Source organism: Lynx rufus, unplaced genomic scaffold, assembly GCF_022079265.1.
Source record: "Lynx rufus isolate CCGP_SWC_20201006 ecotype Redwood Valley unplaced genomic scaffold, mLynRuf1.p SCAF_13, whole genome shotgun sequence".
Lineage (NCBI taxonomy): Eukaryota > Metazoa > Chordata > Mammalia > Carnivora > Felidae > Lynx > Lynx rufus.
The window spans coordinates 64,406,744-64,428,357 of NW_025814827.1; the positions used below are offsets into that span (position 1 = coordinate 64,406,744).

The 21,614-nt window shown below is 36.8% G+C and overlaps 1 pseudogene; it reads right to left on the minus strand.

Moving 5' to 3' along the window:
* Nucleotides 1-1,723: 1,723 nt before the first annotated feature.
* LOC124508326 (T-complex protein 1 subunit zeta-like) overlaps nucleotides 1,724-21,614 on the minus strand; it is a 74,979-nt pseudogene continuing 55,088 nt past the window's right edge.

The window sequence follows — 21,614 nt, forward strand, 5'->3', positions numbered from 1 at the left end:
CACATTTTAAAATATAAATTTCTGAAAAATAACTATATTTTATCCTGTTAATTTCTGTTGTTTAATATCAAGTTAACTTAGGCCAGAAAAATGCACTAATATGAAATGGAATTGAATGTGTTTATATCCTGAAGTACAAATATACCTTAATTCCTTGAAGACTTAGCTAATTCACTAATATGGATCAAGTTCAATGCTGTCTGGGGAAAATTAGAAAGTCCCTGACATTTTACAGCATGCTGTAAAATTCTGGACACCTATTTCATCTCTTTTGCATCCAGGGATTTCTTGTATTCTAGGGCACATACTTATCCAAACCAAATAGCGGAGCCCATGCAAAAGCTTCTCACCTCTACTTTTTCAGAAAAGGAAAGTAGAGCAGCCCTTCTGACTATGAAATCAGCACTGAAGATCTGTTGAGTATTAGGCCTTTGCTCCCCGCAGATGGGCTCCTGAATTCAGGGAAACGTGTTTAAACCAAACCTCCTAAAAAGGAAATTAACCAATCTCTCTCTTCCTCTTGCTCTATCCTTCTCTGCCTCTCTGCCTCTCTCCCTCTTCCTCTCTTAACTTCATTCACACATGGGTACACACACAGCCATACTTGTGTACACAGTTTTCTTTTCTCTTGCTAAAAATAAATTTCTTTAGCAAGCATCCAAGTTTAGCACCTAAAACATGAAAATGTTTCTCTAAAGTAACGTGTGGATGGCTGTGCTTTGCTTTTCATTTTTTTCAACATGTGTTTTCCTGACATATCTATTGTTTTAGAGATCTATAATTAGCAAAACACAAACCCACTATTTTTATTTTCCATCTGCCAGATGCCAAGTTCTCTCTAGAGTCTCTCAAAGAACAGAAGCCAACATGGCTCTTTTCATTTGCATTCTTGTTTACCAGAGTGGGTGACAATGACAGCTTAAATGAATAGCCACAGCTTAGAGAAATGTTTGTTTCTTTATTGTTACTGGGCTATGATCAGGAAAAGCCCAGGGATAAAACACAGACCAATTTTTTAAAATGGTGTCTCACTGTTCATTTAATTTTTCAGAATCTGCTATGATAAATTTTAACAGTGTGTTCTTTAGCTACTGAAGCAAATTCAGCTGACCTTAAGCTGTTCTCAGGCTGTAAATGAGATGACTGAAATTGAATATATCCTTTCAACAGTTAGCATTCTCTTTAGTAAAAGAAGGTATTTGAAAATGATACCTTGGAAAAAATGTGTCACTTGCAAGAGCTATTAATGGGACAGAAGTGTAACTTTGAGGTACACAGGTGATAGAAATTTAAGACAAAGAAGGAAATGACCTAATTTTCCAATTTGCTAACCTATGATTATCTTACAGTCACCTATTTAGTTTCTCTACCTACCTCCTTTTGTTTGTTCTTTGTTTTTTGTTATTCAAGGAACATTTAATAAGGTAGATAACATATATTTATCTAACATGGTAGTTTTACATCACTGAAGCAAAAGCTCAGATTTCTGTTCATTGGGTAAAAGTAGCCTGCTTAGCACATGTACACTGGAATGCAGTTTAAAAAAAATACTGTAATTATAATTTCAGAACTTCAGAATGTGAGTGTCAGTGTTCTCTTTTTCACACGGGCAAAGAAAATTCTTTTGGAAATCATTTGAAGCTTGGACAAAATCGCCATGGCTATATTCTTGGGATCACTCTGCAGAGTCTTCATATTCAGATGGCACAAGGGAAGTTTACGTTCAATCTTTTCGAGAAGACATTACAGCTTGCATGATCTCATTAACCAGGAGAATGTTGGTGGCAATCACAGTGCAGTGTGAAGAAGCTGGTTTTTTACACAATAGCTATCCCGCGTGCCTACTTCCGCTGCAACCATTGGCTCACCTGTGTTCAAGTCCACATCCACAAGTTCACCTGATTCTGAATATTCTGCTTGAACTTTACTGTTTCCTGAAGATCTAAACCAGCGTTCTGAGCAAGAACTTTAGGAATAATGAGCAGTGCATCAGCAAATGCTTGAACTCCAAGTTGGGACCTGCCCTTTACATGGGGCTTATATTTAATCAAGGCTTCTGCTATTGTCACTTCCACTGCACCAGCACCTGGAACTACACAGTCAGCATCAATAGCATTTTTAACACTTGGGACAAGAATATTGTGAAGTGGAATTATTCACAATTTTAAATTATTTTTAAAAGTATTTCTACCAGTTGAAGACAGTAATATCAGAATACTAATCCAACACACCCTGTGATTAACTCCCCCTTCTATCACTACTAACCCCTTTGGATGGGATGCTGGCTAGCAACAAGGAGTAGGGAAAACAATTAAGACAAGTTGTCATAATAATAATGCAAGCTTATAGCAGGATTATCAACAATAGCCAAACTATGGAGAAAGCTCAAGTGTCCACTGACTGATGAATAGATAAAAAAAAGATGTGGTGTATACATACAATGGAATATTACTCAGCCATCAAAAAAGAATAAACTACTGTCATTTGAAACAAAATGGATAGAACTAGAATGTATTATGCTAAGCAAAATAAGTCAATCAGAGAAAGACAATAAGATATGATTTCACTCATATATGGAATTTAAGAAACAAAACAGGTGAACATAATGTAAGAAGGGTGAAAAAAGAGAAGATAGGGAAACAAACCACAAGAGATTCTTCTTTTCTGCGAGAAAGCTCAGGCAGGGGAGGGCAGAAAGATGGGGGCAGAGAGACCAACAGAGAAAGGATCTGAGGTAGGCTCTGTGCTGACAGCAGGTGACAGCAGTTGATGTGGTGCTCGAACTCAGGAACGACAAGATCATGACCTGAACCAAGGTCAGACACTCAACTGACTGAGCCACCCAGATGCCCCACCACAAGAGACTCTTAACGATAGAGAACAAACTATGGGTTGACAGTGGGAGATGGGCTAGATGGGTGGTGGGTGCTAAGGAGGGCACTTGTGATGAGCAATGTGTATTGTATGTAAGTGATGAATCACTGAATTCTACTCATGAAACCAATATTGCACTCTATGTTAATTAAAATTTAAACTAAAATGATGATAATAATAATAATAAAATATTGTTTTATAATTATAAAATAAATTTTATGAAATAAAATTAATAATAATAATAACAAAACACAAGTCATTTCACAAAAGCTACTACCTTCAAGTCTTGGTTTCATAGTAAAGTCTCCAGGTATGCAATACTCAAAAAATTTATGAACTCACAACTCAATTCAATACTTTTTACTTATCAGATATTCTATGTATACATCAGTCTTGTTTATTCTTTATTTATAGCCCTTAAGACCTCATTCTTTGCCCACAATAAAAGATCCACCCAAACCTCCCTCTTTAACCATCCCAAAATGTAGGAGCTAGCTGGGACACTTTTGTTACCCCACCCCTAATCACAATTTACATTATTTGTTGTAGAGTGGCTCGTTATAACATCATTAATGTGATAAAGATATCCCACAACTGGGGCAAATAACATAAATGCTTCCCTAGATTATTCTTAGGTAGATTATCTCTCCCATTTGGGTAAACTCCCACAATGCCCTTTGCTTTCTTCACTCTTATAAGTGGCAAGAACACATACCCTATGCATTCTATTCTTTCAGCAAATATTTATTGATTACCTACTATGTATCAGGCACTGCTTTAGGTTCTTTGGATATGCACTGATTCAGAGATTATGCCATCCCTTGAGAATCTTACATTCTTTCAAGGGAGAGAGACAATACATTTCAAAATTAATAAATGAGAATATTATATGATAGTAGTAATAAATACTCTAGAAAAGGAGAAAACAGAGAGTGATAAGAGGGAGAAGAAATGGATAAAGCTGAACAGAGATCACTGTTATTTCAGCTAATGTGATAGGATTAGACTTCATTGAGAAAGTAACATTGGAGCAAAACATCTCTTATGTTTACCCTTAATCTCTATTGTTGTTCAAAATATTATACACCAATCACTAAAGAAGTATGTATAGTCTCTATTAACAAAAATGAATACATTCTTATCTTTCAATATAATAAATTTCACTCTGATCTATCCTCCTACAAAAGCAGGTCAACCTCTAAAACAAAAATTAATTAGATATAAGATAATCTCAAAACCTATCCCTAAAATACACATTTCACTACCATGTCACTTGTGAAATAGAATGATAACACTTTCTTTGGTACTCCTAGGAATAAATCAGCTTCAGGGACTTTAAGAAAGACCAATGTCCTATACCAGTGATTCTCAAATTTTAACCTACAGCTTACTCACATCAAGGACTTACTTTATTAAAATATTGATGGCTGGGCATCTACCCTCAGAATTTCTGATTTAATAAGCCTGCGGTGGAGCCTGAGACAATGCATTTCTAACAATTTTCCGGGTGATGCTGATCAGAACATATTTAGAACCATTCCTTGGCATCAATCTTAGTAAAGTTAAAATGATTTTCCAACTCAATTGTAGAATGCTAAATGAAACTAACGTTCTCAATTCTAATTCTATATAACTGAAGAAAAGGATATTATTTAGAATTTATTATTTTATTATTATTTTATGTTTTCTTTTGGCCAGACAAGAAAAAGGAAAAGAAGCTATATTTTTCATATCTCTACTGTCAGATATAATGCCATATACCAAACCAAATGAAACAAATCCCTTCTTTCCAGGACCCAAACAATACCCCATTTGCCCAAAGATTACATCACATTCTTAAACTTTCTAAGATGTTTATTTCTAAGATGTGTATTTCTAAGATGCTCACGATCACTCAAGCAAGTTAGCTTTAAACTCAGCAAAAATTTTCACTCTTTACTTTTTCCTCAACTGTGAAAAATCCATTCTTTGTGTATAAGGAGGTAAAACACTCTAAATGAATACAAATTGAGAGTTTATGAGTAGGAAAAGTACAAAGAACTCCTTTCCCTTCATGAAAGACCCTAATTTCAAATCTTTCTATATTGGTCCCTAAGCAAACTGGTGTTCCAGAAAAAAAAAAACTACCTCAAATTGATGGAAGAATTGAGGAGATGACCAGAAGCAACAAGTGACTCCATACTACTTTCAGAAACCCAGTGAAATGAAGCAAGGATAGCAAGTTATGTTTTGAAGAAGCTGTAAGATTGTCTCAACTCATTTTTGTGGAACTGAAGCCTTGCCTGTAAAGGTTTCTTAGGCAGAAGTGAAGCACCACTCTTATCACTACAGAAATAAGCTTTATGTGCTGTACCTGTCAAGGTCTGCTGGATATGTCAGAAAGATAGCAACAATAACAGAGGAAATGCTTTTGCCTCCTTATAAATGAACACGGGTAGCTGCTGACCAGGAGTAACTAAAGATTTTTTCCCTTGGTAAAGTGGTCATGCATGTTTTATAAAGTCATATTCTCCAAGAATATAATAAGATGTTCATTAAGATGTGGTTAATTCATCATCCTCTTTAAATCCTACAAAGAAATGATATTGGAGCAAAGGCCAAAGACCTGTGTCAAAAGAGACACCAAATACACTAGCAAGTGTAAATTGTTACATGATTCCTCTCTACATGCTAATGCTGTGTAACTTGGGTTACCTAAGCCAGGGTTAAAAGGGGTGTATAAAAGGGGGTCATGTTAGATAATGACTGTATTTCACTGCCTTTGCTATTCCATTATTACTCTAAGATCTCCAATTCCCTGTAAAAAAAATCTTGCATTGTTTCAGAGATATTTGAAGTGGTCTCGCCTGTATATCTGAACCACTTGAATCGGGCATTTTTTTTTCCTCTTCCACTCTGTCTACTCCAATGACAGCTTGCTTCTGGGCACTTCTGTCAAAGCCTCTGCTACTGAGTCACTGTACCAAGTCACTTCAATCCTGCCTATAGTATCCATGTCAATAAAGTTGAGGCTTGAATCCAGTCTCTTACTACATGTAAAATACTTCTGTAAGTAAAAAGTTTGTGTACAGCTGACACCAAAAGTGATCACATGTCTGATGCATTTTACCATTTGATTTAAAAGGTATAAAATGAGATTTGTTATAAGTAGAGTGGGAAGTGGGAAAGGAGAAACCAAACAGATTTAGACATGACACAGGGATTCTGGGAAGTTATTGCCCAAATTCTAAGTCTTTAATCTTTCTTCCCCTCATTAGAAATTAGTTACCAATTGATTTTTCTTAGTTTTTCACTTTCAACTGTTAGATTTAGCAGGTAGGAGAGACTGGTGAGTATGAGTAAGGATTTAGGTTCTCCTAAGAGAAAGCTGTGGGGGATGGAGGGTGGAGAAGTAGGAGAAGGGGGAGATTGAGAGAAAGGAACCTATACCTAACTTTCTTGTGTGCTCTGTTTGACCACAGCCTGAGGACCAAAAGTAGAGGATCCTAGGGCAAATATCAAAGCTGTGTGTTAGTGGAGAAAGCTTGGCCAGGACAGGTGGTTTCCTATCCTTCCCATATCAGAGAACTCTAGGAGGTAGGAAGAACCTTTAGAAAATCCTAGACTTTGAAGCTAAGGAGACCCAGGAATAAGTGATACCAAATAGGTCTGGCAGTCTACCACCTCTCACCCCTACTCTCCAAAGGAGCAAAGACTATCACCCAAGAATCATGTATTCAGGCAAGACATCACTCACTTAGGAGAGGGAATTTGAAGATATTTGCACACTGGCAAAAATCCTCAACAAAATATCAACAAACTAAATCTGATAACGTATGAAAAGAATTATCCACCATGACCAAATGGGATCTATTACATGTATGCAAGGCTGCTTCAACATTTGATAATCAACTCATCTACCACATTAACAGGCTAAAGAAGAACAAGCATTTGATAAAATCGAACACCCATTTGTGATAAAAATTCAACAAACTAGGAATAGAGGGGACCTCCCTCAACTTGATAGTAACATCCACAAAAAAACTACAGCTAGCATTGTGTTTAACTGTGAAAAACTGAATGCTCTCCCTTTAAGGTAGGAAACAAAAGACATCTCACTGAAAGTGCTATATAGTGAAGTAAGAAAGGTTTTCATATTGGGAAGGAAGAAATGAAATGGTTTTAATTCATGGGTGATGTGATTGTCTCTACAAAGATAACCAATGAATTCACAAAAAATCTCCTAGAACAAATAAGTGATACTAGCAAGGTTTCAGAATAAAAAGTTAAAAACAAAAGTAAACTGATACCCTTATACCAGCAAAAACCATTGGAATTTGACATTTAAAATATAATGCCATTTATACAAGGGAAACCAAAGCAAAAATGAACTATTGGTACGTCATCAAAATAAAAAGCTTCTGTTCAGTGAAGGAAACAATCAGCAAAACTAAAAGGCAACCGACAGAATGGGAGAAGATATTTGCAAATGACATATCAGATAAAGGGTTAGTATCCAAAATCTATAAAGAACTTATCAAATTCAACACCCAAAAAACAAATAATCCAGTGAAGAAATGGGCAAAAGACATGAATAGACACTTCTCCAAAGAAGACATCCAGATGGCCAACTGACACATGAAAAAATGCTCAACATTACTCATCATCAGGGAAATACAAATCAAAACCACAAGGAGATACCACCTCACACCTGTCAGAATGACTAACATTAACAACTCAGGCAACAACACATGTTGGCCAGGATGTGGAGAGAGAGGATCTCTTTTGCATTGCTGGTGGGAATGCAAGCTGGTGCAGCCACTCTGGAAAACAGTATGGAGGTTCCTCAAAAAATTAAAAATAGAACTACCCTACGACCCAGGAATTACACTACTAGGTATTTATCTAAGGGATACAGGTATGCTGTTTCGAAGGGACACATGCACCCCCGTGTTTATAGCAGCACTATCAACAATAGCCAAAGTATGGAAAGAGCCCAAATGTCCATCGATGGATGAATGGATAAAGAAGTTGTGGCATATATATACAATGGAGTATTACTCAGCAATCAAAAAGAATGAAATCTTGCCATTTGCAACTACGTAGATGGAACGAGAGGGTATTATGCTAAGTGAAATTAGTCAGAGAAAGACAAATATCATATGACTTTACTTTTTTGAGGATTTTAAGACACAGAACAGTTAACATAAGGAAGGGAACCAAAATAATATAAAAACAGGGAGGGAGACAAAACAGAAGAGACTCTTAAATATGGAGAACAGAGGGTTATTGGAGGGGTTGTGGGAGGGGGGATGGGTTAAATGGGGAAGGGGAATTAAGAAATCTACTCCTGAAAATAAAATATATGAAAATATTAAAATAAAATATATGAAAATAAAATATATTTCAAATATATATACATATATATATATGTATGTGTGTATATATATATACACACATACATATATATATATAATTCCATTTACATTAGTCCCAAAAAGACAATGTATAAATCTAATAATATTACAAGGTCTATATGAGGAAAACTACAAAACTCTAATGAAAGGAATCAAAGATCTAAATAAATGGAAAGATATTCCATGTTCACATATAGGAAAATTCAATAGAGTTAAGATGTCATTTCTTCCCAGCTTGATCTATGGATTCAACACAATCCCTCCAAAATTCCCACAATTTATTTTGTGGTTTTCAGCAATTAGATTCTAAGGCTTATATGGAAAGGCACAAAACCTAGAATAACTAGCACAATACTGAAGAAGAATAAAATTGGAGGACAGATACTATCTGACCGCAAGTGTTACTATTTCAAAACAGTGTGGCTTTGGCAAAGAATACAAATAGATCAATGGAACAGAATAGAAATCCCAGAAATAGACCCACACAAATATAGTCAACTGATGTTTAACAAAGGACCAAGGGCAATAGAGAAAGGATAGTCTTTTCAACAAATGATGCTGGAACAATTGGACATCCTTATGCAACAAATGAACCTAGATAGAGATCTTATGCCTTTCACAAAAATTAACTCCAAAAGGATCATAGAATTATACATAAAATGTAATACTACAAAACATCTAGAAGGAACATAGAAGAAAATCTATATTACCTTCGGTTTAGCAATGAAATTATAGATAAATATCAAAAGCATCATTCATGAAATTTAAAAAGTTGATGTTAGACTTCATTAAAATTAAAAACTTTTGCTCTCCAAAATACATTGTGAAAGGTTTCAAAAGATGAGCCACACACTTTGAGAAAATGTTTCACAATACATATCTGATAAAGCGCTGGTATCCAAAACATACAAAAAGCACTTAAAACTGAAGCATAAAAAAAAACCAACCAGTTTTAAAATGAGCAATTGATCTGTACAGATATCTCACTCAGGAAGATATACAGATGGGGAGCACCTGGGTGGCTAAGTCAGTTAAGCGTCCAACTTGTGACTTTGGCTCAGGTCATGATCTCACAGTCATGAGATGGTGTCCCCTGGTGTAGGGCTCAGTGCTGACAGAGCGTGGAGCCTGCTTACAATTCTCTCTCTCTCCCCTATGCTCCCTCTCTCCCCTTTCTCCTTCTGTCTTTCAAAAATTAAAAATAAATTTAAACAATTTTAAAAAGAAAGTATACAGATGGAAAATAAGTGCATGAAAAGATCTATCATCACTTGTCACCAGGTAACTGCAAATTAAAATGAGACACCACACCCACACTATGGGACAAACCCACACTGCTTTTAAAGGCAGAGAAGTTTTAACTGCAGACATCTCTGAGAGCAGTAGCAAGCCTCCCAGCTGGAGTGTAATGGCCACTGGAGCAAAGGGTGCAGGAGCTGTGCCACAAAGCGAGGGAGCCCCAGAAAATGTAGTTACTTAGGAGTAAATGACTAACCAAGATAACATTAATCCAAATTTGAACCTCTGGTGTCTCCTTATCGGGAAGGAAGTCTTTTTGAGCTTCATGGAGGAAAAAGGATGGCAGAGGATGAAGGAACAGATGGAAACAGGAAGGGCTTCCTGTCAGGAGTAGTGGTGAATTTGGATATGCTACCAAATAGCAATAGCAATAGTGGTGAGAGGGCTAGCCCAGCCCCCGATACTTCTATTGCAGTCACTGAGGCAGCTACTTTTAATTTAAAATCCATTATTTGCAGTATGTCACATGTCAGTCTGAAGTACAGCAGGACCAGAACAAGAACTAAGCTCCCTCTGAGACTGCTGTCATTAGCATCTACAGAAGAATATTTGAGACTTGGGTTCTTTGTTTGCGTGATGAGAGGGCAGTGCTGGTATTACTGAATGAAAGAAAGTGGCAACCACTGAAGGATAAATCCCATTTGATATAGTGAGTTCTATATGTTGACTAATAATCTGCAGCCAGGAATTCCTCTCCCATTCTCAAACTGAATGTTTTCTGGGATTGGTATCTATTCTACTATCAGGGAGATTTCTCTGAGAACATAAATATAAAAAGGAATATCACCACTGTGACTGTAGCCTCTTGAGACAGCTTTCTGTCTTTGCATGATCTTATAAGAAACTGGGTGTCAGGGAAAAACTTCTAACAATGTTTATGTCAAGTTGACAATTAAACATGTACAGCTATTATTACTATAACCCACTAGATCCTTGTTTGAAGGCCCCACTTTAATGGAACCACTACAAAGGAGTGCAATGCCCAAACAAGTAATTTGGGGCACACATAAAAGCCAATGATACAAAACCCATACTATTTGCCAATTTACCAATCTCTTCAACACAAACCTCTGCAGAGCTAGCTGGCCTGGTTGTGTTTGGTAATTTACAAGCAGCACAAGATACAAAATACAAAAATAAACCTGTATTTTTCTCAGCCTTGACTAAGCTACAGGCATCTATAAATCAGAGAAATAGAACATGAAGAATTTAAGGAGGTTTTCAAATGATACAAATTTGAGGTTGAATAGTACAAAACTCTCTTGTTTGCTGATTTTTCATTTGACCCTAGCATATGCATAAACAGGTTGAACTGCTTAGATCAAGGACACCTGGATGGACAGGAACTAGAAGGCTAGCTTGGCCTCAGATGGTTCTATGTCATCCTCTTCTACCCCCAATAATTACCGTGATGACAAAGCAGCAATTCCTGGCCCATTCCTGAAAAAGCGAGAAGTAGGTGTGCCTCATCCCCAGGGGGGGAACGGCAGACCTTGATTGGTTATGTGTGAACCCACCCAAGGTCATAAATTGTGTTGTTGGTTGAGGAGGAATTAATAACTTTCTCTGTCTCCTACTGTATTTCAGATAAAGACAAGCCACTCCAGACTGCCTTAGATTCTTCCAAGCAGAGATGTGCAATGCAATTCATTTTCATGTAAGATATGTCATCCATAACCTCTCCCAGATTTTCCATAAGAATCTCACCACTTAACCAAAAGAAAAGGGCAGATTTTGTTGTTGTTGCTGATTTTTTCAGGTCTCTGGTTTTTTATCCTACCCACTATACACTACTGGCTTTCTATTTTTAAAGAAGGTATTCAAATCTTCTTTAGGAAATGCTATCAATATACTCAATATCACTATACTGAATGTAGATAAGGAAAATATGCCCGCTGGTACATGTTCTGGCATTGCATGGCAAGTTTTTAATTATTATTAATTAATTATTTGTATAATTTGTATAATTATTAATTCTAATTAATTAATTGTATAATTATTATATTTTGTGAAGTATTTTAGTATAGCATAACTTCCTTTTTAAAAAAAATGTTTGTTTATTTATTTATTTTGAGGGGGTGTTGAGGGGCAGAGAGAGAGAGGGAGAGAGAGAATCACAAGCAGGCTTATGCTCAGCACGGAGCCTGACATGGGACTCAATTCCATGACCATGAGATCACAACCTGAGCCAAAATCAAGTGTCAGACACTTAACCAACCAAACCACCCAGGCTCCCCAGTACAGCTTAACTTCTATATTAGAGTTACTATTCTTCCCAATAATACTTTTTTTAATTTATTTAAAAAAAATTTTTTTTAATATTTATTTATTTTTGAGAGAGAGAGACAGAGACAGAGACAGAGTGTGAGCAGGGGAGGGGCGGAGAGGGAGGGAGACAGAATCGGAAGCAGGCTCCAGGCTCTGAGCCATCAGCCCAAACTCACAGATGGCGAGATCATGACCTAAGCTGAAGTCCGACTGAGCCACCCAGGCGCCCCCCCAATAATAATTTCAAAAATGGTTTTACTCATCCATTCCTTTAGTAGATATTTGTTGAGAGCCTACTAAGTGCCAGTGATCTTGGTGTTCAAAAAGTGAAAACAAAGTTCCTACTCTCAATGGGCTTATATCCAGTGAGAAGAGACGGACAATAAATGAATAAATATGTAATATATCAGACAGTGATGAGTGATAGGGACAAAGTAAAGATAAGTAAGAAGAGAGGGCTGGAATAGATTTGAAGAGATGAAAAGAGCTAGGCTATTTTAGATAAGATCGTGAGAAGAAACCTTAATGACTAGATAGCATTTGAACAGAGATATGAAGGAAATTAGGGACTAGGCACCCTGGAATGAGAGAAATAGCAGCACCTGGGTCATGTTGCCAACAGGAGACAAGACCTGTAAGGATTTATAGGCAAATAGTAAGAACATTGGATTTTGTTTTGAGTGAATAGAAAAGTCATTGGAAATTCTGAGCAGAGGATTGGCTTGATTGGATTTAGATTTTCCAAAGATCATCATGGCTGTGGGAGGAGCCTTTAGGGGGGATGGCAGAGAGTGAAGCAGAGACAGAAATGGAGAAAACAGGAAATTCTAGAACCAAAACCATTCAAATGGAATATAGCTTGTATTTATGAGGCAATCCATCAGAAAGCACACAAATTCGCTGTGCACAAATATTCTGTGTGGCGTAGGTGATTCACAGAAAAAGAAAGGCCATGTCACTGGGGAGGCCTACAGAATTGCTCTAAATTGAAAAGAAAAAAAAATATTTACAATTTTCTTTAAAATGCAACAATATCAAAAGGTCAGGTAAGTAACAAAAGCTACAAATCAAGTCAAATCATCATTACAAAGGCCATGCTTATTCAACTTCTCATCCCACAATGCACAGAAGAGAACTTCAGTAGGATTACCTCCTATCATTCCCCAGGCTTAAAAAAAAAAAAAAAAAAAAAAAAAAAAAAAGTCTTTCCCATGGCTGTTGCTTGACTTATGTTATTTCCCCTTCTGGAATATCTTTCTAACTCTGTTTCTCTAATTAATGCCCACAACTTCATTCAAATCCCTCCGTAAGACTCATTTCCATCCGTATACTTTCTGTGATTAATGTCACCCCATGCTGAGCATACCCCTTACTTTGCAAGCATAAGTACTAAGGAAAATGCAATTTGTACAACATTATACATTAGGTGAGAGGCAGCACAGTCAAGTGAAAAAAACTGTAGGCTGCACAATCAGAAATCAGAATCTTAATCTACTTCAATCGTGTGATCTTATGCAAGACATCTAACCCCTGACTTCGCTTTCCTTATTTATACAATGGGAATAATAATGCCTGCTCCACGTGTTTGTTGTGAAAATCAATTAGATGATAACAATCACCGTCATGTATTAGGCACTTAGACTCTGGTTCCGGAGCCCACACTCTGAATCATTACCTGATTATTGCTTCTATTTATAAAACACCCAGTCCAATGCCTGATACGTAGTAGACCTTAACAGAAATAATAGTTATCTTTTCATTTTTGCTTATCTTGCCTATTTGTTGTACTAATTTGTCATCTCCTTCCAAATAAATGGACAGTTTATGGCAGGCAAGAATTGCAACTTTTTGAGCCCTCCCCACTGGGACTGATAAAGTGCCGTGCACATCATAGGCAATGAATAAGTGCCTACAGAATAATAAGTAAAAGAAAAAACATGTTTTTCATCAACTAATTAGTGATATATTTATTAAATTGATAAGATTGGCCATGAGGTAAACAGACAGTAACAATGCTACAAATGTTTATCCTCATTTGTGAAAGCTTTGATAAATGCCTATATTTCCTTAAACTCCCATCCCCAAGTTGGTCAGGTGATTTAGCAGACACAAGCTGACATTCATGATAAAAAATTACCTGCTGAAGGAAGAGTCTAATGAATCTATCATGCAGATGCCTCTAGCCTCAACTAATACATCAATGCTTCCCAGAAACCCTGTAATTTTTTCTTCTCTTGTTCCTCTTAATATTTTCACCAATATTTTTTCAAACTTTCACCACCCATTATTTGTCCTTTTAGTTTGAGCAGAGAATTTCTTCTGCTAATGACAAGGAAATCCAAGTGGATCAGGTAATAATAACTCAATTCCTGTCCCCTTTATAAATGGTCCTTCCCTCCTTGGAAAAGGAATCTTTCCCTCCCTCTTACCCCATGAAGGCTAATGCCCCCTCCTCTACTCCATCTTTGCTGCTGCCACTATCACTTCCAGGACCTTGCTTCACCTGTTACTCCCTCCATCTCTTCCTCTCTGTTTGCCCTTTCTTTAAAAAAAAAAAAAAAGTTTTTTAATGTTTATTTAATTTTGAGAGACAGACAGAGTGAGAGCAGGGGACGGGCAAGGAGAGAGGGAGACATAGAATCCGAGGCAGGCTCCAGGCTCTGAGCTGTCAGCACAGAGCCCAACGTGGGGCTCAAACTCACAAGCCGTGAGATCATGACCTGAGCTGAAGTCAGACACTTAACCGACTGAGCCACCCAGGTGCCCATTTGCCCTTTCTACTAAGCCTACAAACACTAAAATTGCTACTCTCCAAGCAAAATCATAAACCTTCTTCTTCCCCTGCCAAATTTCCAGAAACAGAGTCTACACGTGCTGTCTCCATATTCCCAATTTAAAAATTATTGAAGCTGGTCCTGCCAAAGGCACTGATAATGTTCTTGTTGCAAACTGATTTGTCCTCTGACCTACTTCACATTTATGCAGCATCAGACATTAATCATTCCTTCCTTCTTTAATACTATCTACTTCTATTACTTTTCTGTTTTCTCTGTCTTTATCTCCTATGCAAGCTCTCTTCCTCTCCCAATCCCTATAATTAGGTTTTAGACTTTCTTTTCTCATCCCATATACTCTCTTCTGGTGACTTCATTTCTCCCAGGCATCAATTTCCATCTATGCTAACGACTAGTAAATCCATACCATAACTCTGGTCACTGCTGAGCTCCAAACCACAAATCCATCTGCCAATAGGATGTAGCAGATAACCAGGCATCTCCAACTCAGTGTATTCAAAAGTGATCTCATTTTCTTCCAGTTCCAAACCCATTCCAACTCCTCGATAACCAATCCTAATAACGGTGCCATATCCACTCCATCACCTGTACCACAAATATACAAGTCACCTTTGACTCACTTCGTCACAAACCTGAGTTTCAGTGGTAGCATAAGGACTTCAGAAAGTCTATGCTTTATTAAGAGAGCTGGCAACAATCATGAGGTAGCCAAGTCAGAAGGAACTCTGCAGGATGCTCAGCAAATTCCCTTCAAAGAGGAGACTTTCTCCTCATGAATTACCCTCTACTCATCATCTTTCCTGCAAATTCCATGTCCACAAGCATGATTGTCTGTACTCCTTATTCATAGCATTTCCTTCACGGTGCTTGTCACAGTTGTAACTATTTCTGCAGTGATTTAATACCTGTCTCCATTTTCTGTTTCACCTAAGGTCCACACAGGTAGTATATCCAATTTGTTTACACTGAGTCAATTCTCAGTATCTTTTAAATGAATGCGTAATCTTCTATTGAGTGTCTATGCTTAGTTAACTATTAAGTTCATCCAATGAGATTTTTTTGACTACAATTATTGTGCTACTTAGTTCTATAATTTCCATTTTGTTCTTTTTTATAACTTTTGTATCTTGGCTGAGAGTTTCTAATTTTTTTTGTTTGTCTCAAGAAAACTTGTAATTGACTATTGAAGCATTTTCATTATAGCTGCTTTAAGATCCTTGTTAGACAATACCAACATCTAATTCATCTTGGTGTTGACATCACTGAATTGTCTTTCCTCATTCAAGTTGTGATTTTTTTTTTCTGTATCCTGAACACTTTGTCTACTATGTTAAGAGACTTGGGTTCCTATTTGAATCTTATATTTAGCAAGCAGTCACCCTGTTTAGGCATAGCATGTAGAGCCTGGCCGATATTTGTGGGCTCTGATTCTAATGGTCATTTAAGTTTCAGAGCTTTGGAGGTGTTACTTTGGTTAGTTTGGTCTATCTGATGCCACTAGTGCTCCCACTGGTCCCAGCTGGTGCTACCTGAGAAAGTTGAAGGAGTTTTCCAAGGAAGGCCACTAGATGTCTCTTAGTGGGAGAAAATTGTAGTGGGATCCCCTATCAGTGGTTTCTGGTAATCCTGAGTGGGGAAGAAGAGTCTCCCACGGAGACAAACAGCCTAACAGGGACCAGGTTGCCTCCTATAGCTGAATATCCCCTGCAGGATTCATCTACCCTTCTTAGTATCTCTTTGGAAAAAAAAAAAAAAAGCCTCAGGCCCACAGGAAAAACAGTATCTCCTTGGATGCCTATTTCTGGTGGGGCTTCTCTGATGTTGTCAGGCTCACTGATGGTTATTAGAGATACTCCCATTTCATCTGGGGTTTGGCGGGGGAAGAACATACCTGGACTACCTTCCATTGCAGTTCCATGGTCTAGAAATGCTAGTGTAAACACCATCCTTGATTGGGTAGGGGGATTCAAGACACCCTTCCACTGTGCTATGCCTCAAATCCTGGGGTCCCAAACCAGCTCACCTTCTTCTTAACACCCTTCAGAATTATCCTTACATTATCTCTTGTACCATTTCTGGTTTTGTAGTTTTGCTCAACAGGCAAGAGCAAGGGAAAGATGGGTCTATGCCATCATGTCTACCAAAGTCCCACTATTGCTATAACTTTTTTCTTATCTTTGATAAGAAATATCAAATATTATTGAGCATCCTGATCCTCTCAACTACATAATGTGTCTGTCTAGTAAGAAGCCACAGTGTTCCATTTCTCCAGATCCTGTTATTGGCCATTGGTGTCCATCATGCCTTCCAAGATATGACCTAAAATACACTGGTCAGAAATTTACTGTTCTAAATTAATCAGGCATTTGGTTACTGTAGATTCTGAAGCTGACACTGCATCAAATTTCACTTAACTGTACAAACTTAGGGACTAGATTCTAGTCTTCCAGCTGAATGGGGTTTTATATTTATCTCTTCAACACAATTTACTGAGTGCCAAGTATTTTCCCATATGGTGGTGATAAAGTCATAAACAAAACAAAGACTCATCTTCCATTGGATTTACATTCTAGTAAGGGGGAGGTAACTAGTAGAGAAACATATCAAATGTTAGTTATTAAAACTAACAAAAGGCAAAGAGACAGAGTATAACTGAAAAATATGTTATTTCATGTTTTACATCCTCAGTAAATGCTTCCTTGAGAAGATGAAATCCATGTGAGCCAAGCAGTTATGGAAGAAAAGATAATTCCAGGTGACATAAATTCAAAGACATAGAGGAAAAGGTACAAATAGGTCCGTGTATCTAGAACAGAGCACGTTAGGAAAAGACTGGTAAGAAGTAGGGTTGGAGAGTAAGGGTCACCCAACTAGGTAAGAATTTATCCACTTCCTTCTAATGACACACTGTTTCTAGACATTTGGATGTTTGGTGTTTCCACAGAGACCCTCAAACTATTCTGTAGATTAAATAACACTATATAGATTCTGATTCAGTAGGCTTAAGGTAGAGTTCAGCGATCTATAATCTCTATATAATCTGTCAGTAATTCATTTATTCTAACCAATTACATAGAGAGTACAATCGCTGAACTCTACCTTCAGTTTGATACTTTGATAATCATTACTCTAGGCCTCAACTGTCCAATGTAGTTGTACCCATTGGCCACAGGCAGCTAGTGCCACTGAGGAACTGAATTTTAAATTTTACTTAATTTCACTTCATTTATATTTTTTAAACTGGTACTCAGAGATCAGTTATTGGGAAACTTTTCTGTATATATGGAACAATTTTGTATATGTAAATCTACATGTTCAATTGTAAGTTTTATGAAATTAAAATACAGACCAAATATTTCAATGAAAATTTAACATCCAAATTGAGATGTACTATAAGTTTAGAATACACACCAGATTTCAAAGACATAGTATTAAAAGAGATTTAAAAAAAAAGCCCATAAATAATTTTTATATTGGTTATATGCTGAAGTATTTTGGCTCTCTGCTGACTCCTAAAACAAAATTGTGAGGCTGGGGGAGGAGTAGCAAATTAATGGAAGAGTTAATGAAAGTTTCCCTCAGGTAACTTGTTGATATTATAAATATAGTATCAATTTATAATGGAAGCACTTTAAGAACTAGTCCTAGTAGAAATTAACCATTCCTAGACCAATGAAAGGACTGAATTTCTATTTTTCTCAATATTTGGCATTCAGTAGATAAACTCGGTATTTTATTATTGTTTTAAACTAGGATGGGGAGGTGAATGGCCTCAAGGGCCACATGTCTGTAAAGCCTATGTTAATTTTTTCTTTTTATTTTCTGTATTTTCTGATGATTTGACATCTGGAGCCTTGCTAATCTTGGAAAGCCTCTTCCAGGGCTAGGCAATTCCTAGAGGTAGCAAACAACTGGTCCAGGAATGTGCCATTTGTATACAAATAAAACAATTCAGAACCCACTTATCCCCAACTCCCCTTGTGGGCTCTTACACTGTTGGCCAACTATTCCTCTGCTCCAATCACACCAGGGCCGGGTATCAGACCCGGAGAAGAGATGGTCCCCACACCTCAGAGCCCACTGAAATTATTCAAACTAGCCAATCCTAAACTTGTCTACACTGTTTCATAGGTTTCTTCCCCTGAAAACCATAATAAAGCTTCTTGCCCACGTTTCCACCTTGCTCCCTCTGCCCCTGACCAACCCTAGTGCTTTGCGATGGTGTCCTGTATGGGATGCTGGGGTCCCTCCTCTTGGGTAATGTAAGTAACAAACTTTCATTTCAATGGCAGTCATTTCCTGACCTGTTAGCTTCACCATCCGTGAAAAATAATAAAACTACATTTAAAACACGGCCCCTTGTCAAATTTCTGCTGTGAGTAGAAATCGTGACTGGTTGTGATTAAGGATAGATGGGCAGGCAACATGATACAATCTTATTTTTGAGTGATTTATAGCAAAAAGTACACTGCCTTAGATTTGTGGCTATTCTTGTCAATTTTATTTTCATTCTAGATTGTAAACTTTTGGAAAATTTGGGCCATCACTTACATGTCTTCATATGCACCCAAATCCTCAGTACCCAAAGTATACTACATATTATAGGTTCAAATGTATAAGGCTGTTAAAATTAAATACAAAATGGAGATCAGTCTTGAGAATTCCCTGAGAAAACAAAACCATTTAAGCCACAGGGGCAAAACTAAATCTATCTTATTCATGAACATAAGTGAAACAACTTAGGTTATTTCTTGTAAATGCCTCTGACAACTGTAAAAGAAACTTAAGTCCTCTTCCTAAAAATGGAATGAGATAATTAATTTTAAACAATCCCCTGCTATCTGGAAATCCCTGTTATAAGCAACCATTATAAAAAGTAAACAGGGGTGCCTGGGTGGCTCAGTCCGTTTAGTGTCCGACTTTGGCTCAGGTCATGACCTTGCTGTCCCTAAGTTCAAGGCCCGCATTGGGCTCTGTGCTCTGTGCTGACAGCTCAGAGCCTGGAGCCTACTTCACATTCTGTATCTCCCTCACTCTCTGTCTCTCCTCTGCTCACACTCTGTTCTCTCAAAAATAAATAAACATTAAAAAAAATTTTTTAAAGTAAACAGCTTCTTCATTTTTACGTTATAACCTATCCAGTAAATTCATGCTGCTGAACTTAATATCAGTTTTTATTTCTGAAGACTCCAAGTTTGTGAACTGTTCTTACATGTACAACAAACTCTCACTAAATACTATTTATTGATTTGGTGGTTTTGCTTTTGCTATATCTGGATTTTTTTTAATTTTTAAAAATTTTTAAAAATGTTTACTTATTTTTGAGAGAGAGAGAGACAGAGTGTGAGTGGAGGAGGGGCAAAAGAGAGAGAGAGAGACACAGAATCTGGAGCAGGCTACAAGCTCTGAAGCTTGTACGAAGCCCTACAAGGGGCTCGAACTCACAAACCATGAGATCATAACCTGAACTGAAGGTGGATGATTAGCCGACTGAGCCACCAGGCACCCCACTATTTCTGGATTTTTGACAAGACTAAGCTAGTTAGCCAAACAAATGATATAAGTATAAATTTATTTGATATGCTTAATTTCTTTTCATTCTAGCTCCCTCATTTACTAAAAAAATAAATAACAAATGAACTCAAGATTAGACCATAGGCAATTATCCAAATTAACCTTGACTTGAATAACTAAAAAATTGCTATGATTAACTTTTTTTTTCTGCAACATCTTCATTCTTTAAAAAAAAATGTTATGTGACTAATATAGTCTGTTTCAGCTACCAATTTGTGTAGCACAATAAAAGTTGAATTATGCTCTGACAGGGCAAATCACATTAGAAAATATAACAGCATGTTACTGAATATCCTAAAACCCCTGGATTCCTAATTTATATATACTCCATTTAATTATGCTTCCTAATATATCTTATAACCATGGTTATTAACCCTGTTGAGTGCCACAGACCCCTTAGAGAATGGGGTTTAAAAACTATAAAACTTTTCACAAGACAGAAAAAATGCAGAAATACACATAAATATAACATTAAGATTGTACAGTTATGGTGGGTTCACACACATTGTGAAGCCCATCATAAACTATGTAGGAATCAATGCTCCCAAGTTAAAAACCCTTATCTAAAAGGTAAGGCAAGTAAACTATATTTCTAATCATTGATGCAAAAAAAACTTTCTGGTTATAACTTAACCAGTATCTAATTAACGTAATGGACTGGATACCTGTTAAAGAACCTATAGAGGATAGAAGTCTGCAAAAATATTTCAAATACATATAAAAGCATAGCTGTTTCCATTATTGACAATGGCACACATACATCTGTTTTCAGAATAGACATAGGTGCACACACACACACACACACAGTCTTGATCCAGAACCACTTATGTAAATTTTTCAGTTTAATCTTATACCATTTGTAGCCTTCAAAAAGCTTTAAGTGGCAACAGATAAAATTATGAAGTGGTGATAAAAGATTAGGATGAGTTATTTCCCATGTATCAAATATTTTTGGTCCAAATAAAGTAGAGCTACATTCCTAAAGTGGAATTTGATATAAATTGTATCACTTACTTAAAATGTAATTCCTCAATCTAGATTTAGAAAGCTTAAAGTTGAGTTTGTAGAGAAGCTAATGAAACACACATAAGTTCAAAGAAGATGAAGTATATATGCCCAAATTTTATAAAATATGTACTAAGTATATATACTTTCTTTGCCATATGCATATCATATTTAATACACACATACACAAATACACACACACACACACACACACACACAGGGAATATATATACAGGGAACTGCAGGTTCCAAATCCAGAGAACAAGATTCTGAGATCATAATCAGAAAATATCTTGAAACTGAACATCAGTATATGATGGATTGGAGTGGCTGTTTGAAAGAGTGATACACTGTACTTGGCAATGCACCAGGTAAAATTCTTCTAGAAAAAATTTTTTTAAGA